Source organism: Bombus vancouverensis, chromosome 5, assembly GCF_051014615.1.
Source record: "Bombus vancouverensis nearcticus chromosome 5, iyBomVanc1_principal, whole genome shotgun sequence".
Classification (NCBI taxonomy): domain Eukaryota; kingdom Metazoa; phylum Arthropoda; class Insecta; order Hymenoptera; family Apidae; genus Bombus; species Bombus vancouverensis.
In genome coordinates this window covers 2,103,505-2,120,984 of record NC_134915.1, presented here as the reverse complement: position 1 = coordinate 2,120,984, position 17,480 = coordinate 2,103,505, and the positions used below count along the sequence as shown (strand labels likewise).

General features: G+C 34.2%; 1 long non-coding RNA gene across 3 annotated transcripts; it reads right to left on the bottom strand.

Moving 5' to 3' along the window:
* Window positions 1-2,377: 2,377 nt before the first annotated feature.
* LOC117156419 (uncharacterized) lies at window positions 2,378-15,705 on the bottom strand. Of its 3 annotated transcripts, XR_013058433.1 has the most exons (7): window positions 15,597-15,705; window positions 14,249-15,405; window positions 13,875-13,942; window positions 13,540-13,606; window positions 13,047-13,280; window positions 7,442-7,923; window positions 2,378-7,363 (listed from the first exon to the last, which is right to left on the bottom strand). It is a non-coding gene; the product is annotated as an uncharacterized LOC117156419 (long non-coding RNA). The 3 variants fall into 3 exon arrangements; XR_013058431.1 differs by having other exon boundaries at window positions 7,442-13,280; XR_013058432.1 differs by having other exon boundaries at window positions 7,453-13,280.
* Window positions 15,706-17,480: the final 1,775 nt, after the last annotated feature.

Here is a 17,480-nt window from a genome sequence, read left to right as displayed (position 1 = left end):
CTTGATAGATTGCGTTAATAAAATAAAACAAAATAAATCATTAATTCACTCACTACGTTTTGATGGTATGGATTTAAATCAATGAATGTAGAGTTACAACCGATTAACGATACAACTGTTATAAATTAAGAGTATAATTGCTTTGAATTAATGGGAGAATGTGGTTATAAATTATTGGTATAACTGTTAAGAATTAGTGGAGTAATTGTTTTAGATTAATGGCTCAAATGTTACACATTAATGGCTTAAATGTTATGAATTAATAGTTCAAATATTGTAAATTCGTGGCTTAGATGTTGTAAATGAATTCCTTAAATGCTATAAATTAATAGCTTAAATGTATAAAATAACTATTCAAATGTTGTAAATTAATGGCTTGGATGTTGTAAATTAATAGCTTAAATGTTATAAATTAATAGCATAAATGTTATAAATTAATAGTTTAGACGTTATAAATTAATTCCTTAAATGTTATAAATTAATGGCTTAAATGTTATAAATTAATAGCTTAAGTGTTGTAAATTAATGGTTTAGACGTTGTAAATTGTTAGTTGCAATGTTGTTATTTGATTTTTTTTTTATTTACCTTGTATTTAAATTCTTCTACGATGTTCACTCTCCGGAATTTCAGGCACAAAAGAGCTCGCGCGTGACTTCCGTGTTCCTTATATACCTTGACAAGTTGCCGGTTTGTTAATCAAACGATCAAACGGTAACGATTTTTTGACTTAGCAGGAGACGGTTTTTCCATTATAACAAAATCAAATTGAACGATTTCTTAATTTTTATCGTAAATTGGCATCTTTAACGATTTAATACGATATCCATTTTTATCATTTTAATAGTTTCTACAAGCTAAGACTAAATTCACACTTCTTTAATACTAGTTTTCGATTATCAATTAGTTTGAACAAAAAGGAGAAAAAAAGCCTAACGGCAGTCGATAACGTTACTGTGAACTTAGTTAAGGTATTAAATAATCAGACAGATAACATTCATATTAAGCGTTATATTATATTATCGATATTCGTTCATTTACTCGTGCTAATTAAAATAAATGTTCTTTTAATAAATGAATAAATGAATAAAATGTTCTTTTTTCTTGAATAACACCTACATCACTGTTTGCGATATTTAAAACTCTTACTTAATGCCTACTTAAAAGTCAGGTTCTTTTTTAATTCCTCTCAAGTTAAACGAGTAAATTTACTCGCTATAGTTGTAACATAAAATGGCTTTTTTTCTTCAATACCGCCTGCATCGCAGTACGTGATACAATTATTAATTATGTAGCGAATAATATAAACTAATTGACTATAATCCCGGTTAGATACTTCTTCGTTAGATCTATCAAAGGATCTATTAGGCTATTAGCGAGAGACTTATTGATTCCTTGAAGAAATATTAAATTCTATGAAGATTAACTAAATGATTTTATTCAATTAGTATTCGACAATGTCTGTCATATTCAGCAATCTTCTTTTATAATAGATTCTACTCGGATCAATTATTTTATAATAAATTGCAGATTATGCCACTGTATATTATAAGATATTTGCCTACAGCTCTATTTTTCTAATTCATTGATTTTATTATTAGTCCCGTTGGTTTTTCACATGAGTATTTGTTGTACGTATATCTCCATTATGCTCAGATTTTTAACATCGTCGGATAATTATCTTTTTCGTAAAATAGTTCGTGCAACCGTAAACTCGTACTGTTTTTAAAATCATTCGGTAATTAATCATTACAGGAGTGAACTTGTCGGGGATTTCATGGGTGTGAATTTTCGTAGTAAGGTATAAAATGATTCGATCTATTGTAACTGGTCTTTTTTTTTAATAAAAATTTATTTCATGTTATTCCTGGCAAATCACGTGGCACGATTAATAACTATGATATGGACCTCAGGTTGCTGCGACTAGATCATCGAAAAATTAACGAAAAACGGAGAAAGAGTAACGATCATTCTCGAATCTGGCGAAAGCCTGACGAATCTTCATCTTCATCTCAAATTGACTAGTTTCCATTCTCATTCTAAGACGAGTATCGCAGAGAGGTTCGAAAAACGATTTTTCGTTGGAAAGTCAAATTTTATTCAATTTTCATTTCTCCAATCTCTACGGAGACTTTCGTTCTTTCAAAATTTTTTTCTTATTTAACGAGTGCCTTGACGGAGGATTTCTACAGTACCAACCATAATAGCGAGAACTCGTTTGAAACAGTTTATCGCTAAAAAGGAAACACATCGTTGGGCTTTTGCACGCTTAGACTTGATATGACAGATTTTCGCTTCTTTTTTTGTAATATTAAGTTACAGGTGCTTGGATAGATTTCTTTCTCAATGGAAGAGATCTTAACAAAAAAACGATAACAGTTTGCACTTTGAAAGAAATTTTATATTTTAACGTTTCAATATTTTAATAGTATTAAGTAGTAATAATATTCCAATAGTATAATATTTTAATAAGAAGGGAGAAATGGTACGTTCGTGTACGATTTTATACTTTTAATCGGCAAAAATGAAGTTGGAAGGGTAGAAAAGCCATTAAAAAACATTTGCGCATCCTCCAGACCAATCAGGGACCGTCAAGACGGGCATAAGACCTGCTCTTCCAAACTATCCTGGAGAGCACGGTCGCCCTAGCGGTGGTGGCCGAGCCATAAAGACGGATGGCTGTCACCTGGACATCAGCGCCGGCGTCGTCCGCCAACGGGGATCCACTGGACCGCGGCAACGGATACGCAGCGGTCGAATGGACAGGAATGCTGGCAGTGGCCGTGTATGTGTTGCCCAACAGCGAATGGACAGCGTTCGAGGAGTTCTTGGACGGGGTAGGCGACTGCTATTACGATTATGACATATAGTATTACGTTATAATACATTACATTATAGCGTATTATGTTAAATTGAATTACATTATATCATATTACGTTTTTCCGTTCCTTCACGTACTGAGCAGAAGGCGAATGTTACCATGATCGCGGACGGATATTAAAACAGTCAGAGTGGTGATAAGGTAAGAAGAGAAAGGGAGGCAAGTGGATCAACACAGCAGTTGCCCTTAACTACTCGTCAGTAGGAGTCGCAAGTAGAGAGTTCTGAAGAAGTCGCTGGTCAAGAAAGTAAACGAACTGCGGATGCGCCGCGTATTAAGCTAGCAGCTTTCACGTAATAGAGTACTTTCAGTAATATAGTATTACGTTATATATGTCGGAGATGAAAGAACACCGGAGCCTTTGGAATTTTGGATAATCCCGCAACATTGTAACCTAGAGTCTACTATAGCTGTAATTGAACAATTGTAGTTATTCAACCCGATTGTAATTGTTCGAGAGTCGTGATAATGAGCTTGGGCTCGAGGCGACAGTCAGTCGCCGAACGTAGCCGCGGTCACGGGATGAACGCTTTGCCTAACAAAGGTATGGAGTAATTCTATAGCTCTCCTTAAAAGAAATATTCGTGGCGACACGCGACAGTAAACATTCCAACGGTTTCTGTCCCGTGGCTCGCCACACGCAGACCCTATTCTTCGAGTAAGATGATTACCAGATGTCGATGCGTCTCCGCAGTACATGTTCGGCTAGCCCGAGGGCCCGTTATAAATCTTAAGGTTTAGTTAACTAAAGTCCTTCAAACAGACAAACAGTCTTTGTCCCAACTACGGGACGATAGGGGAGACATATTTTTCAACGAGCGGCGTCTCCCACTAGCAACTTTCCCTCGAGGGCGGCTAGCATCTTTTTCTAACCACCGATATGGAGATTGACCAATTAGCAGCAACGTCAATTTCCCTTACTTTCTGAACGAAGGCTTTTCTCGACGAATCCGATGATCTCGTATCCTTAGACACATCCCATTATAGTTTTCCTCTGTGGCATCATCGGGACGGGAAAGGCATTCTCGCTCGCGATCTCATTGATGAAAGGAGTAACTCTTTACGACCAGTGAATATTACGCGTCCGACTTAGATTTTGTGAGTACGTTCATCTATCATCCCGTCGACCGCGGATTCGTTATTGAACCTAGGATCATTGTCATTAGTTTCTCGAGTACCTAACTACCACGGTTACTTGTCCGGTTCTATAATAATCGTATTTGCACTAGTCAATGTCTTCTCTATTGCATAACGACAACGTTATTTCATTTTTATTATTTCGAACAAATTGCAAAATTTATGAGGCATAACTTTACTACTCAATAAAGCCATTCGTTCACAAGATTTGACCCCAATCAACGAACCACTGCATCGCAAATACTCTCAGTAAATCTTAACCGCATGCGCATCAACATCTGCATAAACAAACGCAACTTTTCTCTCATCAGTATTTTGAATTTCACGCCCTATGTGGACGTTTTCCATCGCCTCGTCATTTTTCCGCATAACTGGACGAAGGAAAACAAAAGTCGAAAAGTCACAACTAGACAACGAACTTTCTAATTCGACAGCACCGGTTCGTCAAACATATGCGAGGATTAGCGTCGAGTATAATTGAGAATGCAAAGACGTCGGGAGATCATAAAGTTTAAGGCGGGGGGGGGGCGTCGGCTAAGGTTAATTCGTACAAAAATAAGGCATGTTTTTGTGAATTATTTGTGACGATACAGTTAAAATCTCTTTAGCCCCCCCTTAAGCGAGCGTAAAAATGGCCGATGTGGTAAATTTAATGCTATCCGAGTACTACTTGCCGAATAGGAATCGAAACGCGATTACGATGATAACGATGATTACGAATAAACGTCTGAATGATAATTTCGAAACAATTAAGGGATCAACGATACTTTAGAAATTCAAGTCATTTCGAATATGGTTCAATAAAGGATCAAGATTCAATATAGAACCTTAGAGACGGATAATTTATTAATTTCGAGCTTCGATAGATCATCAGTGAAATATTATTTAACAAGCACTCCACCCATTTACTTCGATACCAAAAGCCATCATCCTCAGATACTGTAGTTTTATTTGTAACTAATGGCAATGCAAATGAATTTCTAGAAGCGTCCACGTAATCGGTAGATTGAAAATTCTATTTGACATCTCACGAATTCTTAGCTTTCTGTTAACAAACCGAACGAAAGTTAGGAAAATCGATAGGTTGAAGATTTTTATGAATATAATTAAAGAAATAATATCTAAATAAATATTTGCTTCACCATCTCAATTTTGTAACGAATACTTCACTTTGAATATTTTGGGCATTTTTTTTATATACTGATCAATATTGAATATCCGAATACATGAAAATGATAATAAGTATATTCTCATCCTTATTGTAATCATTCCATGACCTATATACTATATTTTCAGAATTATGAATTTGAAGAACTGTATTATCGGGATATCGTCAATTTGCAGAATTATTTAAGAGCTCGTCATACAATTCCTATGATCACCTCAATGACCTATTATATCACTCTAATCCCTCCCTGAAATTCTACCGGTTCGGTCGATCGAATTAATGTTAACTTAGCTAAAACACTTCGTTAGATTTATCGTATTTTCGCTTAATTTGCAACGAGCCATGGATTGAACGCTACACTCGTAAGACGAATTCGGTTAGACGCGTGGTAATTGAGAACAGTGGAAAGAGTGAAAGTTAATTAACTTACGAACAAATGTGGAATGTAAATCGTGGCAATTACTAACTATCCTTTAAAAGGTAATAATAAATAAATTTTGACTACATAATTATATAAAACTAATCGCGATTGCAATCAATCAGCTCATATTATCATTTACTATACAATTCATAATTTATCATTGCTACTAATTACGTATTGATGCAATTAGAAATTGTATATTAAATATTAATATGATTATCCGGGTCTCACTGCGTGGAGGTTGCTGCGAATGGAGACCCATCTAAAACTAAAAATTGAATTAGATCTTAAGATAATCGTGAAAATAAAAATTACATTAAATCATAAACTAATCGCATAATGGTATATGAGACTCTTTTTCTTATTTTTATCAGTAATTTTACACTTCTATTACCATCTTTAATTTCAAAACGACCTATGTATCACACACATACAGAGACACAGTGCTTCCTAACATTATTAGGTTTTCTATTAAGTATCTACCTAATTCTGAGTTGGGATTTTAATTTGAGAATGACCAACCTAGCCACAGATCTCATTCATAAAATTAATTCACAAATGCCTTACCTAACAGTAAAAATAAAATTTTAGCTTCCTACCTGACTACAAATCTAATTTAACCAATCTCTCAAACATTCAAAGATTTTCATGGATCCTATCTACATAAATATCTCAACATAGTAAATCAAATTGGAGAGGAAATATTGCGTCTAAGTAGGGAGTGAATATATCTTCCACAACTGAATACGTTGATCCTGAATATGTTGAATATGTTAATTGTACTATGCGAGAATATCTTCTTTCCATTGGTCCTGTAGAGGTTCCAGAAATAAACTTAAATTGAAATTAGTTTCACCAAAACTTTAGATTTTTTGTCGTCTCTACTTACATAAAAATTACACGATTTCTGTGCATGTTCTACTTACTAGAAGTCTAAAAATTTCTTTTTATAGACTTTTATCTACAACCAACTTGAACAATTTCTTTGTAAACTCTGAGCATCAGACATCTGAATGTTTATTTATAGAATACTACCTAGATACAAATTTGAAGATTTATTATTCTATCTGCCTCGCAAGCTGAAGGTTTGTCGATGGATCCTACCTGTCTAAAAATCTAAAAATTTGTTTGTGGACTCTACCTATCTAACAATCTACACATGATAAAGTGGAAAAAATGGGACATAATATGGGATACGTGTCTTCTTCTGGTGACCTGGCGATGGATTTTCAAACAAACTCAAACTCTCCAAAATTTAGTAAAAGATCTATAAGAGAAATAATTCCAGGAGGTGAGACGATAGTGTCGAACTTTACCGACTAAAACCCCACGGTGGACCGCCTAACGCTCAACAGGGATGTGCCCCGGCACTCCTGCGTATTCTCCCATCTGAGGGAGTCGTTCCTTGGTTAGTTCGGGCATTGGGAGGGACCACCCCTCTCAACGCTATTCCCTGGGCCGTCGTGCAAATCTCAGGAGATTCAGATCCTCCTCGGCGTGTCAGCCCCTATGACCACCTAGAGTGACATAGGGCCGCTCTTCGACGCGGAACCCTGCAAGGATGGAATGTTTTCACCCTCTTCCGCTCTGTTCGCTCCTTTACGAGCTCCTTTACGCTTTCACAACTGACGAAGGGTCTAATCTCTCTCCAATCGCTAGTTGTAGAATACGACGTGGGGCCTCCCACGCCGGACAAAATTCCAACATATGCTGGGCAGTGTCCTCGTCCTCTCCGCAGTGGTGACATGTGCTTGTCACCTAAAATAACACAAAAGAATTTAAAAAAAAACAAATTTAAGATGAAAAATAAAAAAAGAACTTTATTTTTTTTCTAACACTTGGTTTACAATTTGCTTCCGAGCTCTAAGCGTGACTTTTCAAGACTTCTTCTCGAACGCCTTCTTCTCGAACATTCGGCGGAAGCACCGTTGGGATATTGATGGTTCATTAGGCACTTCGTTTCGGCGATATATATTGTTGTCGAGTGCCGCCACATCTTTATCGCCGGTTTTGAACTGTGCCGGTCGTGACATGCTCGTCATCTCTCTTCCGATTTTCTGCAAGTATTTCCCGAATACTACATGTCCTGCGAGCACCTGCGTCATCCGGAAGGACAGTGGAAGCCCTCCGCGATCCCTCCAAGCCTCCCAATTTGGCAGGATCGATCTAACGGTCCGGTGGCTACGGCCTGGTCTTCGGCGAGTAGGTCGGAGCGCTACCGCTCCCATACCTTTCGTCTAACTTCTCCCCGAACGTCTCGGGCCATCTGCCCGCGGGGGGAGAACCCCGCCTGAGCTCAGGCTCCCCAAGCAAGAAACCTGCAACAAGCTTATTTACTGGCTTAGTACCTTGAAAGAATTTAACGCTGAAAACAAAACATATTATATATAAAGAGGAAATCAAATTATCAAAGCACTATTTTAGCTTCACAGCAATTTAAATTTGAATTTTGAATTTGAACTTTGAAACCCAAATTTGGATTTAAATTTGTATCAAATATAGAAAATTTGTTACGAATACCAAGATGAAGGATGTGACTAAAGTCATATGCTTAACTTCTTTCTTTTTAAGGACCAACAATCTTAATGAGAAATAAAAATATAAATTTTATTTTCAATAAAATGATAAATCCAAGTGCATCTACTAAGATTTTATAGAAAATGAACTATATCGTAAATAAATTTTGATATATGTATAGCAAATTCGAACATTTATAAAATTACTTGAATGTTAAAAAAATTGTATACAATAAAATCAAAAGAACTATTAAAGAGGAATCAATTCAAGTAACGAACAAAGTTTAAAAGGTTTAAAAAGTTTTAAAAACATTAATTTTTTTACTATATTTCAAATAAGTTAATATTATACAGAATGTTATCAATTAGATTATTTCACATGTTTGGATTCCCTAGAAAAGTTTCAAATTACATATATGTACATGTTACGAACGTTCGCGGAGAGACGCGATCGCGAGGAAAACGCATCAGCGAGAGGCGTAAATTCTCGCTACGATTCTAATAATCGATGCCGCGAATTAGTCGTTCCTCTGTTTCGATCAAGATAACAGAGGTGGTTCAAATGAGTTTAACACTGAATTAACAGGGTTAATATGAACTTATATATTTAACAATATTTAATATTATAATGAGCACGTCACAAATGATTTAACGATGAATACAATTAGTTTGTTACAATAATTCGATCCGACTCTATGATATTTATCGATGTGTTTGTTAGACTAAGCAATTTTAATTTTATTCGTCAGAACCTCTCGACGCATTTTGTTTGAATCCCCAAATGATACTGATTGCCCTTCGATCTTTTTCTTTGTCTTCTCTCGGAGAAGACCCCACTACGCTCGGGTCACGCCACCGTTCGCGCCTGTAATCACGTATGCCACTTTCTTCGTGTAGATGAAATACCGCCGAAGGCGAATCGACGTTTCTAGAATTCGCTGCTTGATGACAACTATGAGCTTGTCGCTACATTGTAATATTTTGTCGGTCCTATAAGACGATCCGTCTGCGACACTATAGTACCACGAGCGACAGTTAGGAACACGGCCTATGGTAAGCCTCGTGACGTAACAGTACATATATTTGAAATATTTCATTAAAAGATTTTTATTTTTCTTGAAATACAATACACCAAAAACTATTTAATAAAATCATTCATTAATTTGTTTCACGCTACTAATAATAACAAATAAATATATCATTTAGCAGTACTTTCTGTAACAGACGCTCTGGTACTTTAAGGGAGCTGAAAAAGAAATCAGTCCGATTGCCAGAAAGGCCATTTACTCGACATAAACCCGGATAATAAACCGTGAGTGAGATATCTTTGTATTTCGCAACACTAATTTTATTTACTAAATTCAATTATAAAATAGAGAACTCACAAAGAAAATCGCGATGTGGAGTTTGGCATATTTGCAACGCTATTTTATCATAAAAAAAAAGATAAAATGCCCAGAAGCAAACACAATAGTTTGATGAATTAGAATTATTTACGCAACACTAATAAATATTAATCTATTCATTCGTGTTTAAATATACGCAACACTAATGTCAAAGAGATCCAGTGAAATGGTTGGCGATGGATGTGTCACAGATGAAATCCGACTAAACAGAGCGATAAGATAGCGAAAATCCAAGCGCCTTAGCATGAGTGACCATCGGGATAACATCCGATCACTCTATCCGTTCTCAGAAGTATATGATAAATACGATCGAAGCCTTTTCCCACTCCCACGAATAAAAGAATTTAAATACTCCCCCTAAAATCATCCAAGTCAGTCTTGAACAGTCACGCCTAAAGCTCGGAAGTGTATTGTAAACCAGAAAAAAATAAAGTTTTTTTTTTTTTCTTAAATTTCTTTTTATTTTACGTGACAAACGATCACATCTGTGATCAAAGTGCAGGAATATACTTCCACAACTTTAGTGGAAGAATTTGGGGCATTTCTTGAGCGCAACACTACTTCTAAACACGATCATTAATTAACGCAACGCTATCAAAGTAATAAGAACAATCGCGATGGGAAAATAACGAAACACTAGTTCGCAAAACTATAGGGTTAACTGAGGTATAAAAACTAATTTTCTATCTGGGAGTTCGTAACACTAAAGTAAATGCAATATGCGAAAGGATTTGTAACTCGCAACTCTAATTCATAACGCGAAATCTGAACTAGCAACTCTAACTCAAAACGCGTAATTTGAAATTCGCAACTCTAATTCCAACCGTAATTAATTATTCGCAATATTAATGGAAAGCCGCAATTTGCCCCGCATTATGGTGAAGCAATATGCGTCGGCTGAAAAAGAAACTACAAACTGTAAAGCGAGCATAGTGACAAAGTAGTAACAAGAATGACTTTCCATGCTCTGGATGATCCAGAAGATGGAGAACCATTAGTAGTTGCTCTCTTGAATGGCAGTTTGCCGGGCCTCTTCGGCTCATAGCCTCTTCTTTCTTCGGGCGCGATGCCCGCTGAAACTTAAATTTAAGCTCGAGACTTTCTAACTAACTTATAAAGGTAAAATAAAAAGATATCACGAATGCTATTCCCAGAGCACATGGACGACCAACGATCATAGCGACCGCTGTCCGTTCGCATGTGCGTGCTCGAGCAATAAACGTTCGTTTCGGAACCCACTCCGTACTTGCGACCACGACCGCGATATTCGAAAACCGATAGACGAAGCTCAAGACAAATGGTATGCTCCATTCGTGATGCCTGCTTCACCGTCAATTTTTCAAATCAAATATCCTGAAGCAGGTTGGACAGGCGAAAATGCGCCTACCCGACGAGAGACTGTGCCAACCTACCCGACCCTACCTACTTATAGTTAACACTCATACCAGAAAATATTCTCACACATAACCTGGACGCAAAGGCCTACACTAGAGAGACGATGGCTAGCGACCATTGCGTACAAATATTCCACATATTTCAACTTTAATTATCCAAATATATTTAAATTTCAATTGTAATGAAATACTCATAATCGTATATAATCACGTATATGTATATCATGTAAAGAAATAATTTGACTAGAATAGATCGTCGTATTTTAATCAATGTAATTATCATTGTAGTTTAATACTGAGATTAGTAATATTACTATTTATAAACTATTTATTTATTAACCCCATTTATTAACACTGTTATTTTCAATGGTAGTTGGATTTATATTTCCGAATCCATAACTATTTCAAGATTATAATAAATAGCAAAAGCGACGCAATTCCACAGCCTAACCACATACACACATAGTGGAAAATACGTCGTGCACGATACGCTAACGCAACGTCAGTCGCTGAAAAAATTGTTAAGCTTATAGACTACTCATCATGCCCATTGCCTTCCTTCCACCCAAAAAGCACCTGGGCACGTGAGATTCTGACAATGAACATGGATGGGGTTAAAAATGAAAATCATGTGCTAAAAATATGATTAATCTATCTATTATATTTTGTATTTAACGGGCTAATATTCTTTAATTTTGCAATCTAATTTCATTTCAAATTTTAACAATTCTATACTTTATTTTACTTTATTACTTTAATGAACAATTAAACTATTAAAATGAAGATAATTAATGAAGAATATACATATTTATTAAACATAAACTAAGATTCAATGCAAGTGATATTTATATCAATGAACAACAATGAACTCTAAATGAACTCTATTACTCGAAATATTCTCAGGCGATATCTTTATCAAAACACATCTTTGAAAACACAAAGAAACGTTCAAAATTTGTTTTGATTCTGAAATCAGTCTGTCGCGAAGTGTTTTCTTGCACGTGAAATTTGATAATATTTATCAGAACGGACAGACAAAATTAGACTTCCACATATACTTTCATATTCCATATTCCGAATTTTACTGAAATTATGCTATTAAGTATACCGTGTATACTGAAATGATAAAACTGCTCCATACCATCGCAATCATAATTGAATTTCCATATTAACGAAGTCTGAAGGTATCAGACTTCTTCACTACAAAATACTTAAACGAAGTCATTTCGTCGATTATTTCAATACTCATATATATGCTCACATGGATACTTGGTCTTTATAAATATATATAGTAATATTGAATATAATTTGATTTTATAAATAATTATAATTAATATATTGTGTAATTTTCAATCATATGCATATATATACTATTTATATCTAATAATATAATATATAATTATATTATCATCAACATTATATTACTTAGACAAAATACTTTATATTGTAATATGTAAATATCATAATATTTATATGTCGGAGTCAGGTTGGCATTTTGGGGCGTTCGATGAACCTTTACTTACTTTACCGTCGCTAATATTTATCGGTACAAATGTGGACACTACAAGAGGCTATGAATAATGGCAATAGGATGGTCGAGGTGATGGTAGCAACGAATTCAGGTTCGATAACGAATCCACGGTCTACGGGATGACGAGTACCAACGTAATACACGATTCGGATAACTCAATCAGTAATTCGTCCAACGACTAACTAACAAACTCATCCCAATGAAACTGCTCTTATATATTCCTGTCCCCACTTCTCGGGTCAATCCTTGTTCTTAAGGAGAGTCATATAATCATTCCATACCTCTGTCAGGTACACGTCCCTCCCGTGACCGTGGCTACGTCTAATGACCCGCTATGTCACCTTGAACCCGAACCCATTGACATAAAGCCAGGTTGGAACATTAAAAATTATTTCTTATTTTTTATTGCTTAAACGCAGCTATCATAAAAGTCTTGACTATGGTATTGGGGTTTTCCCAGCATTCAAGACCGGAAATCCCGCTGTCCGACATATATATATTATATATATTATCATTAACATTTAAAAACACGGTGTGCAAGAAAACCTATCCTAAACTAATAAATAAAATATAAACAAAAATGTTACTACTCACGGGTATAATAAAGAGCCGCAGTCACTATGCTCGTCAAAAATTCTTCGTATACAACCAATCACCCGTGTCGATTCGGACCTTTCATCCTTCGACATGATTGAGTGACCGGGGGAACAAAAACGCATGCGACTCACGATTAGATGTAAAGAATGTTGTCCTCGATATTGTTCTGATCCAAGAGATTCGTCATCAAGTCATCATCAAATTGGAATCGTCGAAATCGATGGAAGAAAACTGTAACAAAGCATAGAATATTTTAATTTACTCGTAATGACGGTGTTAATTACTTTAAAAGATTAAAATAATAAAAGACTAATTTCTATTGTATAAAAATTTTTAATAATAATATTCAATTTAAGAATGAAAAATTTACAAGTTGTCAAATTTTCAATCAAATTTAATTTTTTAAATCATTTAATTATTATTTAATTTAATTATTAAATGAAATATAAGGAATCGACTTAAATAAAATAAAAAATACATAGTTACTTACATTTTTGACTTTTGAAACACCACTAGGTCCTTTCCAGAGAACAGGAAGAAGGGAAAGAAGTGACATACTTTTAACAAAATATGAATCATTATAATTTGTTTTGAGAAATGTGACGGTTGATCAAAAAATTTAACATAATAAAATATGAAACTCTATCAGGACTTAAAACGAAATTAAAAAGAAAAAGAAATTAAAATTATAATAAACTCTAATTAGAATTGAAATTGAAATTCTAATATGAAAATTTAAAACCAGACATTAGTTTTTAATTAATAACAATTACAGGGAAATACAAGAAATACAGTTAATAAAATACGAAGTGTGAAGATTCTTACATGCTTAAATTTAAAACACCGCTACATCTTTCCCAAACAAGAAGAAAAAAATGGAAGTTATGAAAAACCTGTAACAAAACATATTAAATATTATAATCTGTTCTTGGAAATGTACTTGTGATTGTTAGAAAACTTAAAACAATGAAAAATAAAACTCTATTCAAACTTGAAATTTTAATAATAAAAAGAATTGAAATTTTAATAAAATTTAATTACTACATAAAAAGTGGAACTTTAACATAATAATGACTTAGAAATTGAGACTCTATCGATTTCTGAACGATATCAAACATTTTTATTACGTATTTCAAGAGCAAAATTTTAAGATTTTAGTTCGATAAATAAATTAAAATACAATGTACGACAATACTTACATTCTTGAGTTCCAGGAAAGGCTTTATCCTCTTGCGAGACCTGCTACTCTACTACCAAAACGAATATTTAACAAAAAAAAAAAGAATACTAGACTAACGCATCCGTTATGTCAACTGACAATCGGCGAACACACTGACTCTAATTTCGCGTCTGATTATTGTAATCACATTTAATGAGAATTATTATGCTCTAAATCGATATTAAATGTGATTTAACGCAGCAAACACTGATTCTACCGACCGCATTACGCGGACACAAAAATATTCTGAAAGAAAAACTTTATTAGAGGTAGGGGATAAGAAAAGGGAATTTTTTCCTTTTTTCTGTCGAGTATTTGTTTACGAAAATTCTGCTTTCTTAGAACTACGAATTATTACTTATTTACCATAGGTAGAATCATATATCATATCAAGAGCACGAAAATATACATATAAATATTATACCAAGAATGCGAAAGAAAATATATCGTTAGTATATGAATATTTCATAATACGATTGATTTGTAAAAGTTATCCGCCAAATTGAATGTCCACCATTATAACTTCAAATATTTTATGCATTACGTGACTTCGTTCTAATGCAACATGGCGCACTTTTTCTGACCGGTAAACAAAGCTGCGCAATACGAAAAAAACGCGATGCGCAGAAACTGTTCAGACTTGTCTGTGGTAACGTACTTTCTCGAATGTAATAAAAATTGTTGAGAAAGACGAAATTAATAGACAATATTGTATTACAGACAATTTACGAATAATGAAAAATAAAGTTATTTGAATTTCTTACTCAAATGAAACAGAATCGAGAGAATCTATGTTAAATTTATGTTAAACGATCTATTTAATTTCTTCGGAAATATAATTTAATACATTCGGAAGAAAAAATAATTTCTTTTATCTTGAATTTTTCATCTTGATGTTCTTAATAAACCGTGAATTCAGAATTTGTTATATTAGATATTAATTACGTTAATATCGCGAAATATTTATAAGAAATGGAGTTAATCTAATAGTGCATAAATATTACCACATTTCGACGAAAAGTTATTAAATATATAGTTAATCACCATGGCGTCCTTTTGACTTTTACCCCGTCGTTTCGAATTTCACAGCATCCCTCTAATACATCAAAGCTTCCCTCAGAATCAAATAATAGTAATCTGCACAAAAGAAGAGCGAAATATTAAAACAAATGTATAAAAAGAATAAATTATTTGAAAATGAAACAATGATCATGGTCAAATTGTGTTTCGAAAACTCATTGTACGAGCTACCGGCAACCAAAAAGACAGTCGGAGAAACAAAGGTAATTAAATAATAGATTACAACGAAGTATTGAAAAAAAACATACAGTTAAATGAAAGTAACAACAGTGTGAGTTTGAACGGTAGAAAAATGTCTACCAAAGTGCCTGTCGCGAAATAACACGGATGGATAAACATCTAATTCTTCTGATTGTCCACGCTAAACTGACAGCCTGCACCGCGATTTACCCAACGAGTTTGGGTTAGGAAGGAGTAGGGGGCTAGAGTTGTCAACTATCCGTGTATACACGGGTAGGATTCGTCAAATTCCTGGAACACTTACACTCAAGGATATGTTTTCAGTAATAGACATATCATGTTCCAAAACAAAAAACAATACAGTAAAATGAACGTAAAAGGTATAGAGAGTAAACACAAATGATTTAATATCATTTTGACGAATAAAAATGAATCTGAAACGAAGATATTTGCGCTTATACGTTGTCACTTGATTAAACAAAATTGATTAATAGATAGAAAGTTGGAAAGATATCATTTTTTCAAACATAACGTGTAATAGAATAAGATATTACTGGCAATGCCCTTAGGCGATCCTATTATCAAAGCACGCCTCTGAATACGTAAAAGTAAATCTGATTATAAAATATTAAATTATAAAAACGTTACATAGCAAACCCTGACTCTAAGACTGCATTGCATACGGTCACAAAAAATTTCCGAAAGTAAAACTGTATTAACAGAGAAGCATGGGGAAAGTGAGTGTTTTTCCAGAAAATACTGCTGTTTATAATTAAATTATTCGTCAGTAAACAGGTATTATATTACGATAATAGAATATATTTGAAATATTATTTGTGCTTTGTAACACATTTCCTGATATTGACAAGTATTTATAAAGATTTTAAATGTAATACAATCTATCTGAAAGAATTCTACTGCGGATGCTCGTTTCTTACTTATAGACGACATTTTTTTTGTAAATATTCGAAAACGCTTGTGACAAACCAAAATTCTATATGTAAACATATCCGAGGATAGAGCGATAACAGTGTGAAAGAGCCGTGATTGTTTATGAATCGAAACGTGTTTGCACGTGTCTGATATTGTAGAGCTCTCGTGAAAACAAAAAGTTGTTGACAAAGATTTGGTGACGCTGCGATGTTCTCGTCGAGAATTTACAATTCATATAATATACGAGATATTTCAATTTTTATTTTAATTTCAAGTGAGAATGTTTTAATTATTTTATCGAATTGTTCAAAACTCTATTTTGTAGTACAGCTCGAGGAAAAATATTATTTAAAATAAAAAAATGTTGAAGATATTTGAACTCTCTCTAAAAGTAATGATTTTTTATTTAATTACGTCTAAATCCACCTTGGTATTTTTAAGAAAAACCATAGAATTACGTATAATTTCATCATATTAAGTTAAATATTGCATGTCTATGTGTATATTTATACGATTGATATATATATATATATATAGTATATATGATTGTCATATCATAAATGTGTATATCATGAATCAAACGTTACTAAACATTACTGTATGAAAAAGCATGGACTAGAATGCTAATTATTCCATTATTCATTTCTGCAATTAATCAATGAAATGTACAAAACAAAATCAAAGATTATAATAAACTTATATCGAACTTATGTTTCAAAAGTTTATGATACAAGCTACCGGAAATGAAAACGATCAAATGGTCTATCAATAAATGAAAACAGAAAAAGACTCGCTCTTCGACAGTAGAATGGTGCTATCCCGCTAAAAGTGGGCTTTTTTTTTTATATATTTACGTGGAGGAAATCCGCACGAACGCCAGGCCGCTTTTGGGGAAAGCGGCGTGGTAGTGTCGGACTCCAACCGACTAAAACCTCCACGATGACCGTCCCGGCTGCGGTCAAGAGTGTAGCAACTCACCGGTGTGAGCGTAGCAACGACCCCCCCCCCTCCCCGCGCGC